At 43.1% G+C, this 24853-nt stretch overlaps 1 long non-coding RNA gene across 2 annotated transcripts in view; it reads left to right on the top strand.

Annotated features, from left to right (window-relative positions):
• Positions 1 to 24853, top strand: part of LOC135975623 (uncharacterized) — a 116229-nt gene that overhangs the window by 4404 nt on the left and 86972 nt on the right. For both annotated transcript variants that reach the window (XR_010592593.1, XR_010592594.1), the window contains exon 2: positions 118 to 220. This is a non-coding gene — a long non-coding RNA (uncharacterized LOC135975623). The remainder of the gene's footprint in view (positions 1 to 117; positions 221 to 24853) is intronic.

Below are 24853 nucleotides of genomic sequence, written 5' to 3'. Positions count from 1 at the left end.
AGAACATGAGGGAGATAAAGCTATAATGCAGTATTTGAAACTTCTCACGCTCTCCTTTACAAAGGTAGTCTCAGTGATTGCTGATTGTGTTTCATGGTTGGTTTGTACCTTTTTCAGGAACTGACATATGTGGTCATCCAGTTTTGCTGCTTGTCTCATCAGAAGGCTTCTTCCCTGAGAGGAAGACATTGCTCAAGCGCATCTTGGCTTCATGTCTAAGGTAAGACATCTTCACTTCCAGGCACTCTTTGAAATACTTCCATCACAGCACTTGTCTTTATTGGGGTACTGAATTGCTGCATTGCATATTTAAATGAGCTAATGCAAATGCCCCTTCAGCACTGCTGTCAAGCCAAAAGGTTTGGCAGGTTCCTTGCCACGTTTGGTCAATAGTTTGATGGGGAGATCCATGTTTAAACATCCAAATCCTTGGGTGGTAAGAGCAGAGTCCATTCTGAATAGTTATATTTGTATGTTAATGCCGTATTTGGTATCTAGATGCTAAGGTGCCTTTATGAATGTATTGGATGGCACTAACTTTGCCATTAAGGTTTAATTTGCCAGGAACAACTGCCTGCCTTGGCAAGGCTTGCTGCCCTTGACCCACCAATTACAGCGTATTGTCTCTGATTTCCGTGTTAGTGAGGCAAAGATGTGCCTGTTTGAAGTTCATAGATAGCAATGGGTTTTGCAGATGTAGAAGTTCCAGGAGCCCTAATTTTTTCACTATTTCATAATCAGAAAATTTGCTTTTTGGATAAAAGAGTTATTTAATCCTTAATCTCTCAATGAACAGCTATAATATGGGGTGTGTGAATATATATGTGATGTGTGAATTGAAATATGCTGTACACAGATAATTTGTAACTATTCTTTTATATCAGAAGTGATATTTTTTAGGGCCAAAACCTATTGCCAGCTTTGGGAGCTACTGCCATGAAAATATTAATTTGTTTTGCCTGTTAGATTCATGTGCTTAATAAAATATTAGTCTGTACAAATCAGACATGTCTGTTTTGTGGTCAAAATATTTCTATTTACAATATAGATTCAGCCTTTTGCTCAATAATTCTTCTTTTGCTTGACCTGTTATTCCCAGGGTCTGGTCTGTGGTGAATATGCCCTAAAGTTTAACTCATTAGAAAGAAAACTTGCCTTTATTTAATAATCTAGGGAGGAGATATCAGGTGAGTACTAAACACACTATCACCCATAGTATGAGATTATTAAGGGGAACTATAAACTATACTTGCACGGGGATGGATTTAGTGATCCTGTATGTAACTTCTACCTGAACATCCAGGACCTTGTGAGCCAACATCTGGCCTGATGTACACCCTTGTGCATCCCCAATAAACTCAGTGCTAGAATTTAGCCCATGTATTTTTCTTGTGCACTGATGATCATGGTAATGTAGTGATAACTTCCTGATAGGTAAATATTTATAACGTTAATCACAAAGCTGTCATTAATTTTAGCTCTATTGTGTTCGAGGTTTGGGTATGCTGTTTATTGAGCAGAAAGTTAGATACTATATAAAACCCTTCAATATGAAAAATGTTACATTTCTGAGCAGACAGTGAGAAAATTACCTTTTAGAGGTCAAAACTCCCCGTGCCTCTGGCAACATGGCCTCAGATGTCATTTGACAAGGTGGAAACACAAGCCCTTCATGGAGCAAACAGTTCATTTTGTTAGGAGGTCTGTCTTACCATTGCTCAGTGATATTTATTATGTAGAGTAATGAAATCTGCTCTGTATTTATTAAAAAAAATCTTTCTTATGCAGTCTGTCTTGCATCTGATGTTAACTAGCTAAATAATAACTTCTCCTTTCTGCAGAATTAGCAGAGAAAGTAGTAAGTGAATCCCATGACATTTCATGTGCCCTGGTGACACCTGAACCTCTTAGAGATGGAGGGAGGGAGGTGAGAAAGTGTTGGCACCTGGTTAGCGGAACATTCTCTTCCTGTCTCCCTCCTTCCGTACCTTTTTAAGGCTGTCTGTTTGGAAATGCTCAGCTGTTTTGTGATGTGCAATTCTTAGAGAAGAAACATGGCAGAGACCAGCAGACATTCATTTGAAATGATCTTCATTCACTGTATTCTGGAATGGACTTGAAAGCAGGTCTCAGAGGCAACTTGTATGTACCAGTTTGTCTTTCATATTTATTTATGACAGACTTGAATCTTCAGGATGGCTTTCTATCAAGTGACATACCCGTTCAGTGTGATATGTGTCTAAAAAGAGGTCATTGTAAAGAACAGGAAAGAAATTATATCAAGTTATAAACTAAACCTTTGTAGTGGAATATTAACAGCACATTTGTCCATCTGAAACTGAGACAATGAGGTAGTGTGTTGGATATTCAAATTAGTGCTTCATGTGGATTAATTTTTAGCATATTAGACATTTTTTATTTAAAATAGAAAAAAGCTGGCTGCAGACTGTTCAGGTGGCTTCTTTTAGAGATACTGATTACTTTTGCATAGAACGCATGAAAAGATTTTGAAAATGGCTAAAATCTTCCAATATGTGGGATAATAGGACTAATGGACCCAGTTCTGCTCTGTTACACAGGTATAAATCGCAAACATTTCATTGACTTAAAATGAAACAAACACAGAAACACTGTCTTCCATATTTTGAAAATCACACCTCTTATGTAGGTGCTTAAATAAGGATTTAGGCACTCGGTTTTAAAAATGTTATCCCTGGTCCATAGAATCATAGGACTGGAAGGGACCTTGAGAGGTCATCTAGTCCAGTGCCCTGCACTCATGGCAGGCTCTTGATTAATAAGAACTGAATAATTAAATTCCTCCTGCTTTGGAATAAATATTGTGTATCTAGCTGAAAATAAAACCACTAAGAAATATGGGCCTTAACTATAGTATGTCAGTAGGGGTGGGGGATTAAGAGAGGGAGTTTTGGCTGTTCTGATCTCCCATTCACACTCATATTTAAGGATCCTTGGAAACAAACTGTCTAAAGGATCAGAATGCAAATTAATTCAAATGACTTGATGCCCAGCTATAAGTTTAGTACTTCAGGATGCTGGAAATATTAAATTGCTTTTCTGGTTGTGATACAGTTCAATAGCTCCTATTTAAATTAGGCTGGGAATCGAGGTATGCACTATAAAAATACCTTCTAATGTCTACCTTAAGGTTTATTACGACTGCCAAATTAGAGTGACTGATATCTGAGGATTTATTCGGGAGGTTTGCAGTAAGAGATGAATAAATTGAGAATGATTGTGCACAGATTGTGCATGGGGGGAGGGATAGCTCAGTGGTTTGAGCATTGGCCTGCTAAACCCAGGGTTGTGAGTTCAATCCTTGAGGGGGCCACTTGGGGATCTGGGGCAAAATAAGTACTTGGTCCTGCTAGTGAAGGCAGGGGGCTGGACTTGATGACCTTTCAAGGTCCCTTCCAGTTCTAGGAGATATCTCCATTAATAAAATAAATAAATAAATAAAGATGTTTGTGTGCTTTTAAAAAAAAATTCTGTTAATGTGATCTGAAGTTAAACCTATGTAAAAACTGGCAAGAAATAAAAGGGAAGTGTGACATCTGGTGGAAAGATGATCTCATTGGCGTGCAGGAGTTCTGCAAACAATAAGCAGGGATTTCTTGTAAAATTTGAAATTTACACTTTTGAATATCATGCCTTAAGCATAAATATCAGTATTTTAGCAATGAAGTTGATGTGAGATTCTTCCCTTCCAGCCTCTAATTCATATTATCCTAGCTAATAAAATATTGAAAGATTAATATATTCTTAATGAATGGTGGAAAAATATTCTGATAAATAAAACTTCTGTAATATCTTTTTTTCCAAGGATCTTAAAGCCCTTACAAACATTAAGTCTCAGAACACCACATGAGATACAGAATTCAGCCATTTCAGATATGTAACAGTTCACAATGGTTTAGGACAAAAGTAGAAATTACTCTACATTTCCTAACTTGTTTCTAGAGCAGTTATAATGCAATATAATCTGGCCAGGACACCAGGGTTAACATCATTATTTACTCTTGTGAAAAGTACCATGGAGTCTAAAGGATGATAAATGATCAGGACTTTAGCTTTCTTTAAAAACATCACCTGCAGCACAGTACCACTGTTTCTCAAATGCGGCCACTGTGGCTGCATGCGGCCACCAGGGGCTTTTCTTGCGGCCACAGCCTCCTGGGCTGTGGGTGTTGGGGGGCAAAGAAGCAGCCCCTCCCCCTCTCTGTTGCTCCTGGATGCACTGCCTTGGTGTTGGTTGCTGCGGCCACCAGCAGAGATTGGGGCCTGCCCCCCTCTAGAGACACCTGGGGCACAACGCTGAAGGAGCAGGCAGCTGGTGAGTTCCCCACCTTCCCAGAGGCAGTGGGACTCAGGCTTTGGGCTTCAGCCCTGGAGTAGAGGGGAGGCAGACTCTGACCATGGGACTTTGGGCGCATGGCGGTGGGCCCCAGGCTCCGGCTGTGTAGCTTTGGGGTCTGTCCTCGGGCTCCGTCTCCCCATAGCCTGCCCTGGCCACCCATCCCCATTGCCCCTGAGCCCCGCTGCCTCCCCCATCCAGGGCTTAATTTGTCCCCAAGTTTGCTGGGGCTGAGCAAGACTTGCTAGCAATACATAAATTACAATGATTTGGACATGTATATGTGCATATTTATTGTTTTTTCCTAAAGCTAATTAAGTATTTTAGGAAAGTGTGAGAGTGGCCACCAGCAAGAGCCGGTGGCTGCACTCTGAGGCCACTAAATAATTTGTCCCAAAATCCCTATACGATGAGAGGTGCTGGCTCAAAGGAAGGAGTGGTACCTATTGAATGAGCAGTGCCTCTTGGAAGCACCTTGGTCTCTCATTCAACTAATACCTATCTTATCTTGGAAGGTATGGCTCCAGATATACTAAAGAACAGCAGTCTCTGAAATGGCATTGCCTTATGCTTCCAAACTGAGAAAATGTTCAGATTATCTGATATTTAATGAATGTATATTCCTGTTTATAGAGCATGTTGAATAAACACACCAATGCTCACTTCTGCATTTAGCACCCTTGACTGGTGGAGAATGGAAGGTGGAAGAAAGAGAGAGCAGGAGCCCTACAGAAAGAAGAGGTGGGGAGATTAGTTGCCCGTTGGTTAGTGTCTTTAAATGCCTCAGATAAAAGATCGTGCAGTCTTTATGCCAGCAAAACTCCCCTTGAAACCAAGATAGGCTTGGAGCCAAAGTCTCCAAAAGTAAAAAATACTCTGCAGAAGAAATGCCCAATGAATGCAGCATTGTGGCCTTTTCAAATTGTTATATGCAGAGCTTGAGGGAGATTCTTAACAGCCAAGAGCAGGTAGAAAAACTAATGAAAAAGCAAGGTGAGTCACTTACACCACTGCTGTAAAATCTCTTATCTGATCCTTGTGTTGTATTCTCTCCATATGGTATTACTAATTCCTTGATATTTTAAGATTTGCCCATTTATCACTTTTCTGTTGTCCATTGCATTATCCTATGATCCAGTATGGGCCAAATTATACTTTCTAGGTCAAGCCCATCTCCGGTAAATACCCTTACCCTTCCTTTTACATTGGGATTTTCAAAAGCGCATATGTGCCTTAGATGTACAAGTCCTATAGGCTTTTAATAGGACTTGTGCTCCTAAATCACACTGGTGCTCATATTTCATTTTTGTTGCATACACAACACTGGGAGTTTAAATGCACCATTTTCCCTTTAGATGATGGATGCTGTAACCTGAGCAAGTTTGTGTTTGTCTGTCTGCTAACTTATGTTCCCAGAGTCAAATTGACAAAAAAGAGTTGTGAAAAACATGACATTCAAACTTCCTGTTTGCTTTCTGCTATACCTAGATTGACAGAGTTTGAGCAGCTGGATGTGCAACACATCTTGTAAGCAGCAGTGTCACCGATCTCCTTCTCAGGTTCCTCAATCAGTGGGTGTGGGGGAGGCAGGAGCTGTTTCCTGAACACCTCAGAAGCCAGGAAGGGGGGTTCATGGGAAATGAGGTATTGGAGGGGGGAGGGGTTGTTGTTGGAGGGAGAATCTAGAAGAGGATTTGTTGGACGGGGGGAAGGAGCCTGCTGGTGGTTGCAGCAGAGGGAGGGTTATTGTGGGCGAGTGGGAATTGCTGGGGATTTGAGGGGCAGTGCTCCTACTTTTTCCTGCCCCCAATCTCCTTGCCTTGCTGCCAGCAGCAGCTCCCTGTTCTGCCACTGCTGCCTCCCTGGTGCCCAGACTCCATGCTGGTCAGTGCCAGCAGGGGGAGCAGCGGCCACCTCGCTGTTTGGAACAATGCACCAATGTTGCCCTCCATGGGCAGGAGGAGCAAGTGCAGCTGTCTGTCTGCAGCCCTGCCAAATGCACGAGGCCTTGAATGGGTTGCCAGATGTGAGTGTCACTCCAGATGGCAGATGATTGGCAGCTCTATACAAGTGCACAGATAAAGCCAATGATGAAGGCTGGCCTTGTTGTGGCTAAGGACCTGGACTGGGACTCAGGATAATTCCCTGCTACAACACAGACTTTCAGGGTGACCAGGGGTATGTTACTTAATCAATCTGTTCCTCAGTTTCCGCTCTGTAAACTAGAAACATTATTCTCCCAGCTTCTGTCTTGTCTATGTAGACAGTATGATGTGCAGAGCAGGGCCTGTCTCTTACTGTCTGAAAGTATGCTATGAACCGAGGCCTCAGTCAAGGCACTGCTATTATGCAAATAGTGATGTAACTGAGTGATCGGTTTTGCTGCTTGGGAAGGACCACGACTGTTAAAGAGGTAGCTGCTGCGGGTAGAATGAGACACATCTGGGTTGCTCTTGGGTTTGACCTGCAGTGTAGAATAGGAAGCTTGCTTTTGCTGGAAAATGTTTTCTAGAGGTCTGCCTCTACCTGTCATGGGAAGATATAAAAGATTGGTGGGGAGAGTTGGTATCTTGGAAAGAAATGTTTCAGTGGAATTTTTATCTCCATGTTCCTGTTCTCAATTTGATTTGCTCCTTGGAAATCAAGCTTCAGCATCTGTCGTGGAAGATGTTGTCTTGAAGATCTGTTTCCTCCTTTTCTAAGCCCTACAGGTTAGGACTGGCATGCATAAATGCAAGGTCACAGAAGCTCTGTTGCTCCCCCTGTAGGAGAAATGGAGGGAACAGAAGGCACATTTAGTAACTAGCAAGCTAAATTCACATACCTATCATTTGCTTCAATATAGTTTAATAAACTTTATTTGGAATTTCTTTGTTAAATTGGCCATGACAACATTAAAAGGATTGCTACAGGGAAAGTGGGCCATCCTGTTCTGACTGTCAGTGGACTCAGGTTAGGTAGTTCAACCAAAGTAGACGAGAGAAAGTTTTTAAGTTGTGCTGATCTCCCAGTTGATGTGAAGCTCCAACCCAGAGTATTGGACTCCATTGCAGAAACAGATTCAAGTGTCCTATTGGAGCTGGCAGCACTGGACAGGGACACACCTGGTTAAGTAGTGGTTATGAGCTGAAAGAAGCCATCCACCTCCTTTCTCCAACCCATTTGACTACAATGCTGTTGAACTGAATTAATGAGTGAGGTTGAGGAGGGTATTGATTTGGGGGCCTCAATGAGTAATAATAAAGACTGGAGTGTGTTCAATAGCTCACATACATGTTTTTTTCTTGAGCCTTATAGTTATACCACTATATAACAAGTTATACCACTATCACTGTACCGGTATAGTTAGCTGTACAGTCTTCTAGTGTCAGCACAGTTATACTGTTATAACTTATTCCTATATATGAAACTGATTAAGTTATACAGAGGCAGCCACACTACGGATTATACTGGTATATCAGTAAAAAACCATACCTCTAATGGACATAGCTACACTAGAACAAATACTGGGTATAGGTCAGGCCTCAGTTTCTTACTAAAAGAAATGCTTTTTCCTTTCCTAGATAAGATATATAAGCAGGTTCTCAGATAAAAGGTAGCTAGGTAATTAGGTTCCCAAAGACTCCTTTGGGGTGGCTGAATGGGATTGGAACACTGGTAAAGATGACCAAGGGGGTTAGTTTTAACTTCCTAGAATCCATAAGTGTGAATACGCTTCTAAGTAGGGGCTCAAGACAAGCATTTCCTTTATTTAGAAAGACTCCCATAAATATAATCTATATATCAAGTGCACTTTAACCCAGTCCTTTTTACTGTTCTTTGCCTCTGGCACAAGAGCTCCATATGAAATTAATTTATGCCTATTTACTTAACAGTTCCCTCTTTCATTGTATAGTTGGCTGACATGAATACTTTGAGAAACTTAAAGGTGCTGTGTAATTACAAAGCGCTTTACAAACATTAATGAAGCCTCCATATACCTGCAAAGTAGGAACTATCATTTTACAGTTGAAGGAACTCAGGCACAGAAGTAAACTGATTGACCAGCCCAAAGAAAACATAGTGAGTCACTGGCTAAAGTGGGAGCTGGACATGTGGGTCTTGGTTCTCTGTTCTGTTTTAATCACTAGACACTGCTCCCTCTCTCATTCCCTCTATTATGATGATAGATATTTGTGAAGTTTGACTCATCTGTTTATGCTACTGATACTGTCACAGAAAGCTTTTTGGCTGGTGTCTTATTTCAAGTGTGAGTTCACAGTCCTGAAAATCTACATTTATAAAAAAAAATCCATATGCAAGACTAATGTTACATTTAATGTCTGTTCTGTTCCCTGTTTTGGCAATGATAAAAGGGCAGCAAAAAATGATGTGTGTTCACATAGCGATATATAGAAACGTATGTTCAAATTGTTAATTGCATCTAAGTATATTCCTGATATAACAGTTGATTTACTGTCACTAAAATCAGCGTTTCTCAAATGCAGCCACCATGGCTGCATGCGGCCACCAGGGGCTTTTCTTGCGGCTGCAACCTCCTGGACTGTGATTGAGGGGGTAAAGTAGTGGCTCCTCCCCTCCCTGTTGCTCCTGGATGCACCGCCTTGGAGTTGGTTTCTGGGGCCACCAGCAGGGGTTTGGCCCTGCCCCCCTCCGGAGACACCTGGGGCACAATGCTGGAGGAGCCGGCAGCCAGTGATTTCCCTACCTTCCCAGGGGCGGTGGGGCTCAGGCTTTGCGGTTCAGCCCTGGGGTGGTAGGGCGGTAGACTCTGTCTGTGGGGCTTCGGGCTTCATCCCCAGACTCCGGCTGCATGGTGGCAGATCCCAGACTCCAGCCACATGGCTTCGGGCTCCAACCCCAGGTCCTTGTCCCCTGGCCATGGGGCTTCAGGCTTCAGCCCCCTGCTGCTTCCCTGCCCCCCCCCCCCACCCATTCCCATCGTCCCTGGCCCCTGCTGCTGCTCTCAACCCCCTATCCGGGGCTTAATTTGTCCATAGGCTTACCAGGGCTGAGTACGTCTGCTGTGAAAAGTGATACTTTTGTGTTTGTTAATATCACTTTTCACAACAGACTTACTAGCTAGCAATAAATAAATTACAATGATTTGGACATGTGTATGTACATATTTATTTGTTTTTCTTAAAGCCAGGGCCGGCTCCAGGCACCAGCCCATCAAGGGGCGGCACCTGGAGGGGGGTGGTGCGGCACGGCGCTCCGGCTCCGGCCGCCAGGGAGAGCGGAGCCGCGACCAGGCTAGCCGCCCTCCCGCCGGCGCTCTGGCCGCCGGGGAGAGCGGAGCCCCAGCCGGGCTCTCTGCCCTCCTCCCGGGGCTCCGGCCGCCAGTGGAGCCGTGGCGGGCTCACCGCCCTCCCCCCTGCGCTCCGGCCGGTCGGGGAGAGTGGCCCCCGGCCGGGCTTGGCGCCCTCCCCTGCCGCTCTGGGGGGAGGATGGGGGCGGCGGGAGGCTTTTTTGCCTGGGGCGGCAAAAAAGCCAGAGCCGGCCCTGCCTAAAGCTAATTAAGTATTTTAGAAAGAAGTGTGAGAGCGGCTACCAAAAAGAGTTGGTGGCCGCACTCTGAGGCCACCAAAAAATTTGTCCTGAGAACTCCTGCACCAAATGATCAGGAGACAGGAGAGTAACCCGAAGAGGGCCTAACTGAACAGTACAGACCTGGAAATGTATCTGCTGCCATCTTGTGGACTTAAGTGTAAAAAACAGCTGAAGGGCCAGGAGACAGACTTAAGGACCCCAAAAAGCAAGTTTATTCTCTGATAGCTGGAAGAGAGAACTCAGACAGCAGGGTTTCAAATTTCTGAAAATAAATAACTTGAGAAAATGTTCAAATCTAACTTCATCCAGTTTGCCCATACATTTCAAAGGTACCTCAACCTAGCTTCCAAACTTGCAAAGATAATTTTAAATGCACACCTATTTGTGCAAGACCAAATTTGCATGCGAATCATAGAAATATAGGATTGGAAGGGACCTCAGTAGGTCACCTAGTCCAGTCCCCTGCACCGAGGCAGGTTTAAGTATTCGTGTAAATAGCTTTCTAACTAGCTAACAGATGCACATACTGTATTAGTTCTGCTGACACACACTCTCTTTTCCTGGTGCTAATGACTGCATGGGTGCTGGAACAATTTGTATAGTGGGGGTGCTGAGAGCCATTGAACCAAACTTCAAATCCTGTATATGATGGAAACCACTTAAAGCTGGGGGTGCGGTAGCACCCGTAGTTCCCAGCACCTATGTATGACTGTGTCCAAAAGTGAGTGCATATTGGAAAAACAGTTTTGGAAAATTTGCTCCATAGAATATTCTGATGGATGGCATGTTTAGTGATATTTTTATGCAATATTCTTCTATAGAAATATACCACTGGATGCCACTGTTGGTTCATACAATAGCATACAAAAATAGCAGTGCATCTGCCTTTTTTTTTTTTTCTGGTTTCCCTCTCACAACTTCTCAGCGTCTTTCTTTCTTTAATTATTGTTCATATCAAAGGAAAGGAAAAAAATCATGCCCCACTTATTCTCTCCAGCCATGACGATACAGTTCCCACATCTACAAGTGACAAATTGTCACAGAAAAAAAAAGGGGGGAAAGCTTTGGGGGTGACACAGGTTTCTCTTTCCAGATGTAAAATCTTCCTGAGAAGACACGGATTTGGATGAAAGAGTAGCTAAATTTACTTTTAACTAACTTGCTTCTTTCTGGCTCTAACTCCCATGTTAATCACTCTGAGATAAGTGTGCAAAGGCTTTTATCCTCTTACTATAAAGGGGATACAAGGCTGGGAGAGAGGTCGCTTTCCCGAGTAAAAACAATTTTGTGTCTGAAAGAATGTATTTTGCTTAGCACAAACAATTTGTGTCCCCCTGGGGTGAGGTGGGGGGACAGTTGAAGGTTATAAGGTAAGTTTTGATGGCTATAATGTATTTTCATAAACTCACTTGTATTCACCTGATCAGCTGCTGTGAATTTATGGGAAGACAGGTTATGGGTGTCTTAGGAGGCGATTTATGAGAAATACTCCCCAAAATGCTGTAAGTGCAGAAATCTGCTCCCTCTTTCCACTTTTCCCCTAATTTTTCACTTAATTCATATTTTTTGTATTCTGACCATTATATTTTTATCAACTCTTAAGTGCTGGGGAATGGGGGCAGAGAGGTGGACAGGTGGTGGGAGTGAGGGACTTGGAATGCTTCTGGTGTTGTCCCTTAAGCCTAATAGTTGGCTTGTGCAAGCTCTTCAGAGCAGGAACTGTGTCCTGTGTACTTGCACAGCACAATAGGGCCTCAGTGTTTGCTAGGGCTTGAAGGTGCTAGCATACTGCTAATGATAACAGAAATGTGGAAAAGGCATGGGACCCTCATGGAAAGGAATTGTTCAAAGGGGTTAGAGACAATCATGAAGATTGTAAAAAGCAAGTTTATTCTCTGATAGTTGGAAGAGAGAACTCGGATAGCAGGGCTTCAGCCTAAAGGCCTTGGCAGTGCCATGGAAACTGTGTGTCAGGAGCAACATTTCCCTCAGGCTACCAAGTCCTCATGGTTTTATTGGGGATTTAGTAGGAGCAGCATCCACATGACCTACATTAAATGGTTGCGGAACAGAGAGGGTTAAAATGTACATCTGTTCTGACCTGTCCACCCCCAATTAGCTTCTGAGGTGAAGTGAAAGGAGGGGGAGGGAGACAGACAGAATAGCAGCTGCAGCCTGCTCCCCTGCTCTGAATGTAGAACAGCCAGAGTTAATTAAGCTACTGGCTGTAGATGGTGTTAGTTTCATTGCTGGGACCTGGGATGAAGCTTTGTCTAAACCAGGGGTCGGCAACGTTCGGCACGCGGCTCGCCAGGGTAAGCACCCTAGCGGGCCGGGCCAGTTTATTTACCTGCTGACGCGGCAGGTTCGGCCGATTGTGGCCCCCACTCGCCGTGGTTTGCCGTCCCAGGCCAATGGGGGCGGCAAGAAGCGGCGCGGGCTGAGGGATGTGCTGGCCGCGGCTTCCCGCCGCCCCCATTGGCCTGGGATGGCAAACCACAGCGAGTGGGGGCCGCGATCAGCCGAACCTGCCACATCAGCAGGTAAATAAACTGGCCCAGCCCGCTAGGGTGCTTACCCCGGTGAGCCGCGTGCCGAACGTTGCCGACCCCTGGTCTAAACTAAGCATTGTCTCTACCATGTCCAGTTAGTAAAACTGTCTCTAATAAGGTGGTGTGATAAGCAGCGAAATCTTCCAGCAGGGAGGGCAAATGATACTAGCATTGATGCTGCATAAACTTGTAACAATGACCCAGATAACATTGTGTAGAGTGACCAGAAGCAAATGTGAAAAATTGGGACAGCGGGTGGGGTGTGGGGGGGTAATAGGAGCCTATATAAGAAAAAGTCCCAAAAATCAGGACTGTCGTTATAAAATCAGGACATCTGGTCACCCTAAGCATTGTGACTGACCAGGAAGTTAGTGTATTGTATTAATTTATATCAGTGGCTCTCAACCAGAAGTCTGGGGCCCTCTAGGGGGGCTGCAAGCAGAGTTCGGGGAGGTCAACCAAGCAGGGCTGGCATTAGATTCACTGGGGTCCAGGGCAAAAGCTGAAGCCCTGTCATGCAGTGCTGAAGCCCCAGACCCTGCCACCTGGAGCTGAAGACAAAGCCTGAGCAATTTAGCCCCGGGCACTTGTCTTGCTTGCTACCCCATAACCCCATCCCTGGCTTTTATATATAGAAAAACAGTAGTTGTGGCACTGGTGGGCCATGGAGTTTTTAGAGCATTTTGGGAGGAGGGCTCAGAAAGAAAAAGGTTGAGAACCCCTGATTTAGAGGGAATATGTGGGCTAAAGGTGTTAATATAACTCTGTTACTGTCTCATATTTAACAGTGTTAAAAAGGATTTGGAGTTTGGTATACAGACTTCAGCCTGCTTAGTACTATGGCAAACATTATTAAAAATTCTTTAAACTTTTGTTATTAAAGATAAAAGAAGGAAAAACAGTTAAAGCATTTAAAATGTAAAGTATTAAATAAGGCTTTCATTAAAACAACATTTCTTCTTTCCTTTTCCTTTAGCTGGAAATCATTTTAAGAAGGAAAAACACCCTTGTTTGGCAGTATTTTAGATGGTAATAACTTTTTACCCAAAAGGACAGAAGTTAGTTGAGATGAGCTGAAGCTGTTAAAGTCTGATTCTGTTTCATTTTAGGTGGTGGTTGGGATTCAGCTGGAGCTGGTAGGGGTGACGTTGTTATCATACATCTGCTTGGCCTGGCCTGGTCAGGACATCTCTCAGGATTAGGATGACAAAGGCCTGGGGCCCAGTGGGGGTAGCTAGTGAAGCTTGCTCCAGTAGCTTAATCTGTTCTTCTGTCTTCCCTCACACGAGTCTCTTTAAGGACTCAAAAACGGGAGCGGTGGGTGGAATAGCCCATCCCCTTTTGATTTTGTCTGCTAATTAGACCTAGTTTTGACACAGCAATTTTGGTTTACTTATTTTTGGACTCACATTTTTTGTTTACTAAGCATGATTTTAACACAATCTTTGAATTATGTTTAGACAAATTCACTTTTTCTCTCTCCCTTTTGTATTTTTCCCATCAACATATTATAGTTTATTGGGACACTTTATGAACTTTTATACACTTTTTTCCGTTGAACTCACAATTAGGGTAAATTTGTTGGCCCAGTTATTACAAGTGTCTGTGGAAATGACTGTCCTGGGCTATGGTGTCTGCCCTTATGCCCCATCTACACTTGGAAACTGACTCACTGCTACAACACTGGGGACTTTGACCAGTGCTTTGAGGTTTATAAGCTAGTTATTTCAAATAGCCTCAGAGAATATGTACATGAAATTGCTCACCTACTTTATGGGTGAGCTCTCTGTGATGGTTAATTGGGCTCTGTCACCACCTACCTTTTAAGAATTCCATCACCTAATGTCTGAACCTCTTGCTGTAATGGCCTCTTGGGTATGGAACTTGTACGCCCTCTGACTGCCCCATGAGCCTATCAGTCTTAACTTAAACAATATACTAACACCTCCAAACACACATGACCCTTGCCATGGCCCCACCCCCAAAGAGAGAAAACCCTCTTCAGTGACTTTCTTTTAATCATTAAACATTGGTGTCCCCAAAGACAGGACTTCTCCTCTTTCCCTTCTGTTTTCCTGTTTTGTTGGGCCTTTACATTTTATGGACTCAACACGCCAAAGTGCAGCCACCTGTTGGTTGATTCTTGGTGGTGTTGTATCTCTAACTTGCCGTCCCCGTACCCAGGAAACTGTTATAGTCTTCCTGCTCTTCATCATAGAAATATAAGACTGGAAGGAACCTCGATAGGTCATCTAGTCCAGTTCCATGCACTGAGGCAGGTCTCTTTATTATATAGACCAGACGTGGGCAAACTATGGCCCGTGGGCCACATCCGGCCCATGGGACCATCCTGCCTGGCCCCTGAGCTCACGGCCGGGGAGCCTAGTCCCCGGCCCCTCCCCCACTGACCCCCCCTGCAGCCACACCGCTGTGCGGGCCGCGCTCTGGCCCGCCGCTCCCACTGGGCAGTGTGGGGAGTGCAGCTGGCTCTGGCCGGGTGTTGTGGCTGTGAGCTCCTGCTGCTGGTAAAGGGGAGGAGTGGGGGGGGGGGTTGAGTAAGGGAGCGGGCGGTCCTGGGGGGCAGTTAGGGAGGATGGGGCGGTCAGGGGGTGGGAAACAGGGAGGGTTGGGAGTGGGAGTCCTGGGGGGCCTGTCAGGGGGCGGGGACGTGGATGGGGTTGGGAGGGCAGTCAGGGGACAGGGAGTGGGGAGGGTTGGATAAGGGGGTGGGATCCTGGGCGGTAGTTAGGGGCGGAGGTTCCCAGGAAGGGGTGATCAGGGGACGAGGAGCAGACCGCGGTTGGATGGGGGTGGGAGTCCCGGGGGGGCTGTCAGGGGGCGGGGCTGTGGATAGGAGTTGGGGCAGTCAGGGGACAAGGAGCAGGGGTGGTTGGATGGGTTGGGGGCTCTGAAGGGGGCAGTCAGGAGGCGGGAAGTGGGAGGGGGCAGATAGGGGATGGGGGCCAGGCTGTTTGGGGAGGACAGCCTTCCCCACCCGGTCCTCCATACAGTTGCACAACCCCGATGTGGTCTTCGGGCCAAAAAGTTCGCCCACCCCTAATCTAGACCATCCTTGACCAGGTGTTTGTGTAACCTGCTCTTAAAAACCTTCAATGACAGAGATTCCACAACATCCTAGGTATTGGGTAATTTTTGCTACTTCCCATGGGGAAGGGAAAAGCACACAGCCCTCTTACTCCACCCTCTTTACCATGTGGGAGGGCCAATGTTTCCCAATAGTCATCAGTAGTTGATCTCTGTGCAGTCGAGATGCCGAGGTGTGGCTCCTTTCCTGTTTTGAGAGACATTGCTGTTTGCTTCCCCGTCTCTGCATTAACTCCCCCGATGATTAAGACCCTTAGTGCTTCTTTCTGCTACATGACTAAAATGGGAAGAAATTTCTTTCTATTTTGCTTGCAGCAGGATGACTGCAGATTGACAGAAATGAGCACAACTGTGCACTAAATTCTTATTTTGTACAAAATAATAGTTCCGAATCCAAATTTTAAGAAAGGGGTAACATCATGTTGTGGGCATGCACTATTGACCTCTGAGGCTGGAGTAAGTCAAATCTCAAATGCATTGGACAGCATAGCTTCAGGGTGGGAGTGGGGAGCTAGGAATTCCTGTGTCCACCACATAGTCTCTGGCTTTGAGCAAGAGCCTTAATCCCTCATCTTCCTCATCAGTAAAATGGGGACATAACATTTTTCCTGGGAAGAAGAATTAGTGCAGCTTGATCCTGCACTTCAGAGGGGCTGAGTTTTGCAAATATTAGCACAAAATTTAAAACATTGAACAGGACAGAGTGCAGGAGAACCCAGGCCTGTGTTAACGAAGGTGCTGCTGTGTGGCTAACAAGCTACTCCTGCTTGGTACCAAGGATAAAACCAGAGAGAACCTCTGATCAGATAAGAACCTCATTTGCATGTTGAGAATCATGTTTACGTCAATGTCTGCCTAGACACATCTGTTCTTAATGTACACTCCACCCCTTCTTACCTTTTAAGTGAGTGGATACACACGCAGCTCAAGCCGAGCACACTGGATTACACGTAGGCTTTACCCTTACTTACACACATACGTAGCCGCTGCTCACACTTGTGCTGCAACAGCCTTGAGTTTGTGCTGAGTATTGCACAAGGATGCGCAGGATCCAGCCCCTGATGAGTCTAAAGCATTTTGAAGATGAACATTCATTATTGGTTTGTAGCTGTCTCCTCTTCCGTTGCCTTGGAGTCTGTAAAATATATATCTGCTGTAAGCCCTACTACCAGTGATCTCTAATATCTAGAGATCAGGAGAATCTGAGATAGTAGAGGAGGAGCAGATGTGTTTCTGGAGGAGAGGATATGAGTTCTCTTCTCTGTGCTGCAGGCATGCAGTTGGCAGAGGGGTGTGTGTGGGGGTGTTTGTGTAGCCATGGTTTATTAGAGCAGGGGTTGGCAACCTTTCAGAAGTGGTGTGCTGAGTCTTTATTTATTCACTCTAATTTAAGGTTTCGCGTGCCAGTCATACATTTTAATGTTTTTAGAAGGTCTCTTTCTATAAGTCTGTAATATATAACTAAACTATTGTTGTATGTAAAGTAAATAAGGCTTTTAAAATGTTTAAGAAGCTTCATTTAAAATTAAATTAAAATGCAGAGCCCCCCGGACCGGTGGCCAGGACTCAGGCAGCGTGAATGCCACTGAAAATCAGCTTGCGTGCTGCAGGTTGCCTACCCCTGTATTAGAGCATGATCCAGTTGTTATGCCATGTGAGCCTCTATTCGTCTGTCTGCTTGAAAGCCACAACTTATTCCCTTGCTTTTTCTTTGTGACCTTCATGATTTAATGTCAGTATAAATTTTACAGGTGACATCCTTACACTGTAGCTGCTCTTCGCTCCACAGTTGTGGAGCATAATTGTTTGTAGTATCTTCACTGTAGGCAATCCCTGTAACCTCAGTTCCTAATAGGGATGACACCAACTCCAGGCATATGGATTGTACCTTCAGTACAGAAATGTTTATGGCTCTTTCCTGCCATATTATTGGATCCCTGTGTTACTCCAACATGAGCCTTCTTCCCAGGTATTAGGATGACAAGATATTTTCAACAGGTCCTGGGCTGTAACCAACCATTCTTAAATCCTAATTCTGCTCCTTAAGTCACTAATTCTGCTTCTACAGGTCCAGTTCCAGGTGAGCAGATTCACTTAGGCCTTGATCCTATGAAATAAGGCACAGCTTGGTGTTGTTGGCACTTCCACAGGCAGATCCATAGGCAGTATCTTCCCCTCCAGTCAGTGCTGAATGTATGGGGTAAAGGGTCACTGGAGGTGGCATCACATGGAGAGGATGTAAAACTGGCATTAAGGGGTGGGATTTCAAAAGTGCCTGGCTGACTTAAGAGCACAAATTCCATTGAAAGTCTGGTACTCCTAAGTCACTTTTAAAAATCCCACCCTAGATGGGTCACTTTAGACGAGTAAGGGTTTGGTGCTTCCTGTACCATACCTGCATTTGCCCTGAGGTTTCAGTTATATATGGTATTGTTTTTCCTAGACTATCCTAAATTATCATAGTTAAACAGTTCCTGTATTTGTTCCAGAAAGGGCAGCATTTCAGCAGTAGATGAAATGATTTCAGTACTGCAAAATGTCTCGGGACAAAAAGCACTAGGCAAATGCATGAGATGATGGGAGAGAAGTACAGTAGGACTACATGACATTATTAAGAAATAATAATAATTTAGTGTAAGTCTGTGTGCAGAGTGTCATTTTAAAAGCTTTCCGGGGGTAGTTTTAAATTATGCACAGATTTTAAAAAAGGGGTCAAGTTCTTGATTCAGATAAAACATATGCACTGCCCACTGAATGCAATGGGAAGTGGGTGAAAATAACTGAACAGAAATTGGACATAGTGATTTTAGAAGGGAGAACATAGAGCTGGTTGGAAAAACTTCGATGGAGTCATTTTCCATCAAAAAATGCAGTTCTGTTAAAATCTAAATGCTTCCCGGAATTGTTGATTTCACAAACTTAATTTTGGAAAAAAACCTGGGTTTGTGTGGGGATAGGGGGTGATGGAGGAGTGCATGTGGTATAATTCAATATCCTGTCAAATTGAAACAATGTTTAGATTGATCCAAAATGAAGATTTGTTTGGAATTTTCTTTCATGGAAGATTTTGAAATTGTTGGGTTTTGTTCCGATTCAAAACAAAGCCAAACTTAAAAATGTTTGACATGGAATTTCCATCCTCTGCACGGCTCCAGGAGCATGAATGTAACTTGCTCAGTGTGTCACTGCTCCCCTTTAGAATACTGGGGTGGTTGAAAGAGTGAGACGTGTCCTAAGGGACCAGAATTTTTTAGTGTGTAGAAGGCCTTATAAACTGAATGAGATGCATTACTATGCTGCTTATTTAAAGTACATAATGATTTAGAATCAAAGATGTACAAAGGCACCAACTAGTGCCCTAAATATCCTCACTATGATATCAGATTGCTGCTTTGAGGAGAAAAGCGCATCCTTTGAATTGGTAAAGAGCAGTTGTATTATTATATTTAGGCTGAGAATGATTATATTTTTATTGGTAAATGTAAAATGTCAATTTTGGTTTGCACACAGAAGAGAAAATATTTCCATCCAATGTAATCAAAATTCACAGATAGGCAAAGTAAGAAAAATGCTGCTTTAGTTTGATTGAAGGATGTTTACTTTGTATATTTTGATATGTTGATATTTTTTTAAGTTATAAAGCTTTAACTCTTTCAACTCTTTGAATCTCACCGTCTGTCCTTAAATGATTGCCTGACTTCCTTATTGTCTGCCCCCATAACTTCCCACAGCTGTGAAGATTTAACTAGATAAAAATAAAAAAAAGTTTAAACATCTATATTATCCATCAAAATTATTAAAAAAAAAAAACCAAAATGAATCTGCCAAGCCTAATTATATTGCATACTTACTATGTTGAACACCATTAAAGTAAAGCTTCAGATTTTAAAATGTTCAGTTCTTACTATCCTCATTATTAACATCCATATTCTACATTAACGCTGCTGGCAAGAGGTAAAAGGCATCCAGGGTGAAAAGAAATTAGTTTCATTATGCAGTAATTATAGGAAAAATTGTGTTCGCTGGCTTTAGTCACCCTCTCAAGTTATTCCAGCGCTCCTGGTTAAAAAGATCCTGATCTATGATGTTCAGCTAATGATCAACAGTTTTAGAAATGACATTTTCTAGCAGCACAGTTTCTGTATTATTGGGATACCATTTTCTGTTAGGCAGCTGCTAGATTGTTCAACACTGCTAGGAAGTTTATGAAGGGTGTTTTTATTTTTGATGTTGCGATCTCTTGGGATGAAAAATAATGGCCATTTCCTTTGAAAATCGAGAACATTTCCTTCAAGACAGATATCTAAACTTAATATCAATCTAAGACCAAGTAGAAAAAAAATGGTTGTTAGTGCCTTAATACCTTCAGAACAAGGTAAAGGAAGATGAGAGAGAATCCAGAGAAAGAAATGGGAGAGGCAGAACTGGGTGTTAATGTCGCAGTTGGCTGACAGTACAGTAAGCTCAGTATGGATTCAAACAGGAAAACACAGCTGACAAACTAAATACCCAGCTGAGAGAAGGAAGAAGTCAGCTCACCAGGCAATGCTGAATGAGAATGGGAGGGTTGTGTTTTGAGGCACTTACCCTGGAGGAAAGAGAATTTACCACCAATGAAAATTATGAGGATCTGGCTCATTTAAGTTTCACCTGGTAAATCATCACCCTTATGGACCTGCTTTTTATTTAGTCCAGTGGATAGGATGCAGGGCCTGGAACAAAGCTGCATACTATACCTTATACCTAGAACCTTGCACATCAATGAGATGAAATTGTATGCCTAATTTTCATGAACAATTACTGTATGTACATAAATTGGATATTAGCAAGTGCAAATGAACAGTTATGGGTTCAAGTGGTCTTTAAGTGTCTCAGTGACCATTTATACATGGAAATGTTCTATTTGCACATGAAATCATAGTAAACTGTGTACTTATTGTCCATACAATCTTGCAGATACAAGCATGCTTTTTTTGGGAGGGGCAGGGGTGTGTTTGATTTTTCTAATAAGAACCAGGAAGAACAGCGATGGGGTGGGAGTATAGGGCTACTATAGAGTATAGGAAGGTGTATATGCCAGAGGATTTGGAGAAAAATACATCTTCTGAGCCTAGTGCATGGCTTTGCCAGGCACCTCCCATGTCTCCACTACCATGGTGGGGACTTAGGGCATCTGGTTCCTCAATGTTTTTCTATCCTACTCACTGTGGTTTCAGGATTCATACATATTTACACCACGCTCATCCCTGATCTCTATATTGTTTCACCTTGGATTAATTAGAGGGATGGTGGGGGGAGTAACATCTGGTGCTATGGAGTAACAGTGGTCTCTTGAACTGGCGGGGGGGGAGGAGAATCATGAAGTAACATATATAGCGTATCTTGACTCTTGGGCAGTCTCGGTCATGCAACTAATGCGCTCGGTTACACATTAGTGCTATTAGTTCTTACAGTTATAATTTGCTCTCACCTCATCTTTGAAGCAGTTCCATATGTATGAACTAGAGCTCTTTCAGGTGGTTCTTAGTAATGTGCTACCAGATGAGGGCAGCATCCTCTAACACCACTCAAATTTATTAAAAGAATAGATAGTAAAAGCCTTGCAATTTCTTTTGTATAATAATCCTATTAAATACCTGTAGCATGAAGAGTTATAATTTAAATGCTCTTGGTTTAGCAACTTAATTAGATTTTTAGAACCTTATTTCCATACTTCATCTTCCTCAAAATAAGAACATTGGACTTTGAAGACATTAAAACTGCAGCAAGATATTTTACATGAATAGTTTCTATCTTCTGTTACCAATCAAGCCAGTAGAATGTCCAGATTCTTTCAGGCATTTGGATACCATAGAAATGATTCCAGAACAAGTTACATGGGATTTGCCATAGAGCATCGGGCCACTGCTCTATCTAGTCTGGAATCCTGCCTCTAGCAGTAACCAATATCGAATACTTCAGGGGAGAGCAAATATGAAAACCCTTCATAATACACCTAGCAATTGTGCTATGCTGTGTGTGTGTTGGGGAGAAGTTCCTTCCTAATCCCCACACAAGCAATCATTTTATGTCTTGAGGCATGAGCTTTGATTTCTTCTCATTATCTTAGCTGGCTAGCTACAAGTGCCTACTGCTGGAAAATTATTCAAACCTTTATTATTTTTTTTTAAGTGAGTGTCTGGCTGTGGTGGCAGTGAATTACACAGCTGACCAAACAATGTGCACAGTAGTATTTCCTTTTTTGTGCTAAATTTATAGCCTTTCATCATAAGCTCTCGCATTCCTGTAGCATGGGATAAAGTAAAAGGCAAGAGTCAACTGGTTTTCACTGCATCCTTTGTAATTCTTCTTTAAGTTGTTGTTGCAGAGTCATCTCTGGCCAGTCAGTGCTTGCGCCAAGCATTGTTAGTCAAAAAATAAATGCCCTGACGCGCACAAAGTGACTATCTACCACTGGTGTCCTAGGGAAGCAGCATGAACTTCAAGCAGTCCACATGGGGCGCTTGTTCCCTACTCGGAGGTAGAAATACCCTCTCTAATGTTGGATGCCTGTTTCCCTGGCTGGAGTGTGTGACTTCCCCTAGCACAGTGAATTCCCTGAACTCCTAACTTGGAGTACTTTCCACTTCCTACCAAGTTCACCTCTGTCTTACAGAGGGTAAATAAGCTTGATCCAACTGCATTTCATCCAGGTACTTATTTCTTTTAATATCCAGGCCAACTGGGTGATGGCTGTCTCTCTTTTGATGAAGAAGATATATAGCAAGGTGTCATCAGTATATTGCTGACATTTGTCATCTGTAGCAGTCATGCTGAAATTTAAATGTGCAATAATTGTGTTCCTAATTAGATTCTAAATTTCACTTAGGGTCATCCACAGAGCGTTTTTTTCTCCCTTTGTAATCAAATCTACGGAGTCTCAGGATGGTGCATATTATCCTGTATACTTTTAGCTCTGTTAAAATCAATTCACTTTCTGCTCCCGTTGGTTCATGGTTCTTCCTGATCTGCGTACTTGTCCAGATCGGGCCAAGCTTTTCTATTGATTCCTGAGTGTTGATTTTTAAAAAGATTAGTGATCGGGGTAGTGTTAGTTGGTTTAAAACTTATTTTGAAAGAACTCCAAAGATAAACCACTTTTTTTGACTAACATCTGCTGCTCCATGCTCCCTTGGAGTACAATATACACCTGGCATTCAGTTTTCTTTGGGATGAGCTAATGATCTCAGACATATTTCAGATAATTAAAAAAGCCCTGCTTTGTTGCAGAGACAAATATGGATAAACTGTCAAATTCATAATACAGCTCATATTATATCTGCAAAATTTTCCACCCTACTTGAAATGGTCATTGTGTGCATGATTTATAGAGAGAATATCACCTTGAGTGCACTGTCATTTTGGCAGGATTTGTCTGTATGGATTTCAGTGCAGAAATCTAGCACCAGGCTATATAAATATTATGCCTCTTTCTCCTCCATGTCTTCTTTCCATTGTTCAAAGACTGGTGAGGTCATGGTGACTAACAGTGGTGCTTTGTGTTTGGCATTGATCTGTGTCCTTTTTCTAAAAGGGAAAAGTAAGATCTCACTGAAAAAAAGTTTCCATAAAAGCGAAACCCCTTTTATCTGTCCTTATGTATTACTGGGGATGAATAATACTTTGAGATCATCAGATGAAAGGCGCCGTTGAAATGTAAAGCACTTTAAAAACACTATTTAAGCCTTACCATAGCTCTGTGAAGGATGGAAGTATTCTCCCCATACTGCAGGTGGAGGACTCAAGCACATTGTGTCCAAGGCCCCATAGTGATTCAGTGGAGCCTAGGAGGTCTGATGTCTAGTACCATGCCCTAAAGGCTAAATAAAACATTCATTTGTGATTGACTGCAGTGACACTCTTTGGTAAGAGTTACTCAAAGACTGCAGAATTAAACCGACAATTTGTTCTGACCATTATCATCATACAAGCCATCTACAAAGGTGCCTTTCACGGTCTTCATCAGTATTTGACTTGTATGTGTAAGTACGCTGATATTCACAGGAGTTCTGTGTGTGGCTACATCATAGGTTACATTGACTAAATGGCCTTGAGTGCACACGTAAAACAATGGCAAAATTATTTTTTTGATCATATATTAAATTCATAAATCTGAAGGTGAATGGTAGCCTGGACAATTCATTTGTTAGCTAAGAAGCGGTCTCCATTAGTGCGGCATGGATTGGTGCAGGCTGTAACAGTGTAGTCTTGTGTCGCGGCTGCATATGCTGATGCATCAACTACTAGAAATTAATCTTAACACCCTCTGCCAATGCATGTGTTTGGGTGTTTATGGGAGGGAAGAGAAAACTGAATTTTCATGCCCCAAATAGGGATGGGTCTGGACAAATCCCAGATCAGAGCACCCATAAACTCTGGAAAAATTTGGCTGTGGATCAGAACTTGGCTGTTCAGGCTCATCTCTAATTTCATATCTTGACAATCTCACTTTAAGTCCTTGCACACAGGGCTGCCCGGTGGGGGGGGGGGGGGGGGGAACAATTGGGGCAATTTGCACCCGGTCCCTGGGCCCTGCAGGGGCCCCCACGAGAATATAGTATTCTATAGCATTGCAACTTTTTTGTATGGAAGTGGCCCTCGAAATTGCTTTGCCCCAGGCCCCCTCAATCCTCTGGGCGGCCCTGCTTGCACAATTGGGATATCTACAGAAAATATCACTGATCACTTGTGAAAGTGAATCCTATGTAGCTGAGTAGGGAACACAGTCCAGGACTCCTGCAGTGGTAGAATCAGAACAGAGAGGAACCCAAACATCAAAGATGGGTTGCTTTTATGTGGTATGAATTTAATGGAATTACATTAGAGACAAATTTGTTCAATTAAGTGCTCAAGAAGAGAGTCAATAGCATAAATGGAAATGGGTGGCAGATGCGTAAGGAAGAGCTTATTTGTCTGTTCCACTGGATAAAATTAATTAAACAAATCACTGTAATATAAAGTCTTCTTGGGTAATGTTGTCAAAGATCAGGCTATGCAGGAGGTATTGGCTGCATATATATTTATCATCTGTGTTAATTTTTCAGTAGCAGCTGTATGCACACACTGGGCTTCGAAAGATTTTTTTTTTAAACTAATTAGCTGGTGTTCTCATTACAGCCAATTCACAAAATATTTCTGAAGAACTGCTCCCATCAGATTGGCCCCAACAGCAGCAGTGCAATTTATGTGACTTGCATTTATGAGGCAGCTGATGTGCTTAAACTTGATT

Source organism: Chrysemys picta, chromosome 14, assembly GCF_011386835.1.
Source record: "Chrysemys picta bellii isolate R12L10 chromosome 14, ASM1138683v2, whole genome shotgun sequence".
NCBI lineage: Eukaryota > Metazoa > Chordata > Testudines > Emydidae > Chrysemys > Chrysemys picta.
The sequence above is the reverse complement of the archived record's forward strand: the minus strand, read 5'-3'. Positions and strand labels throughout refer to the sequence as shown.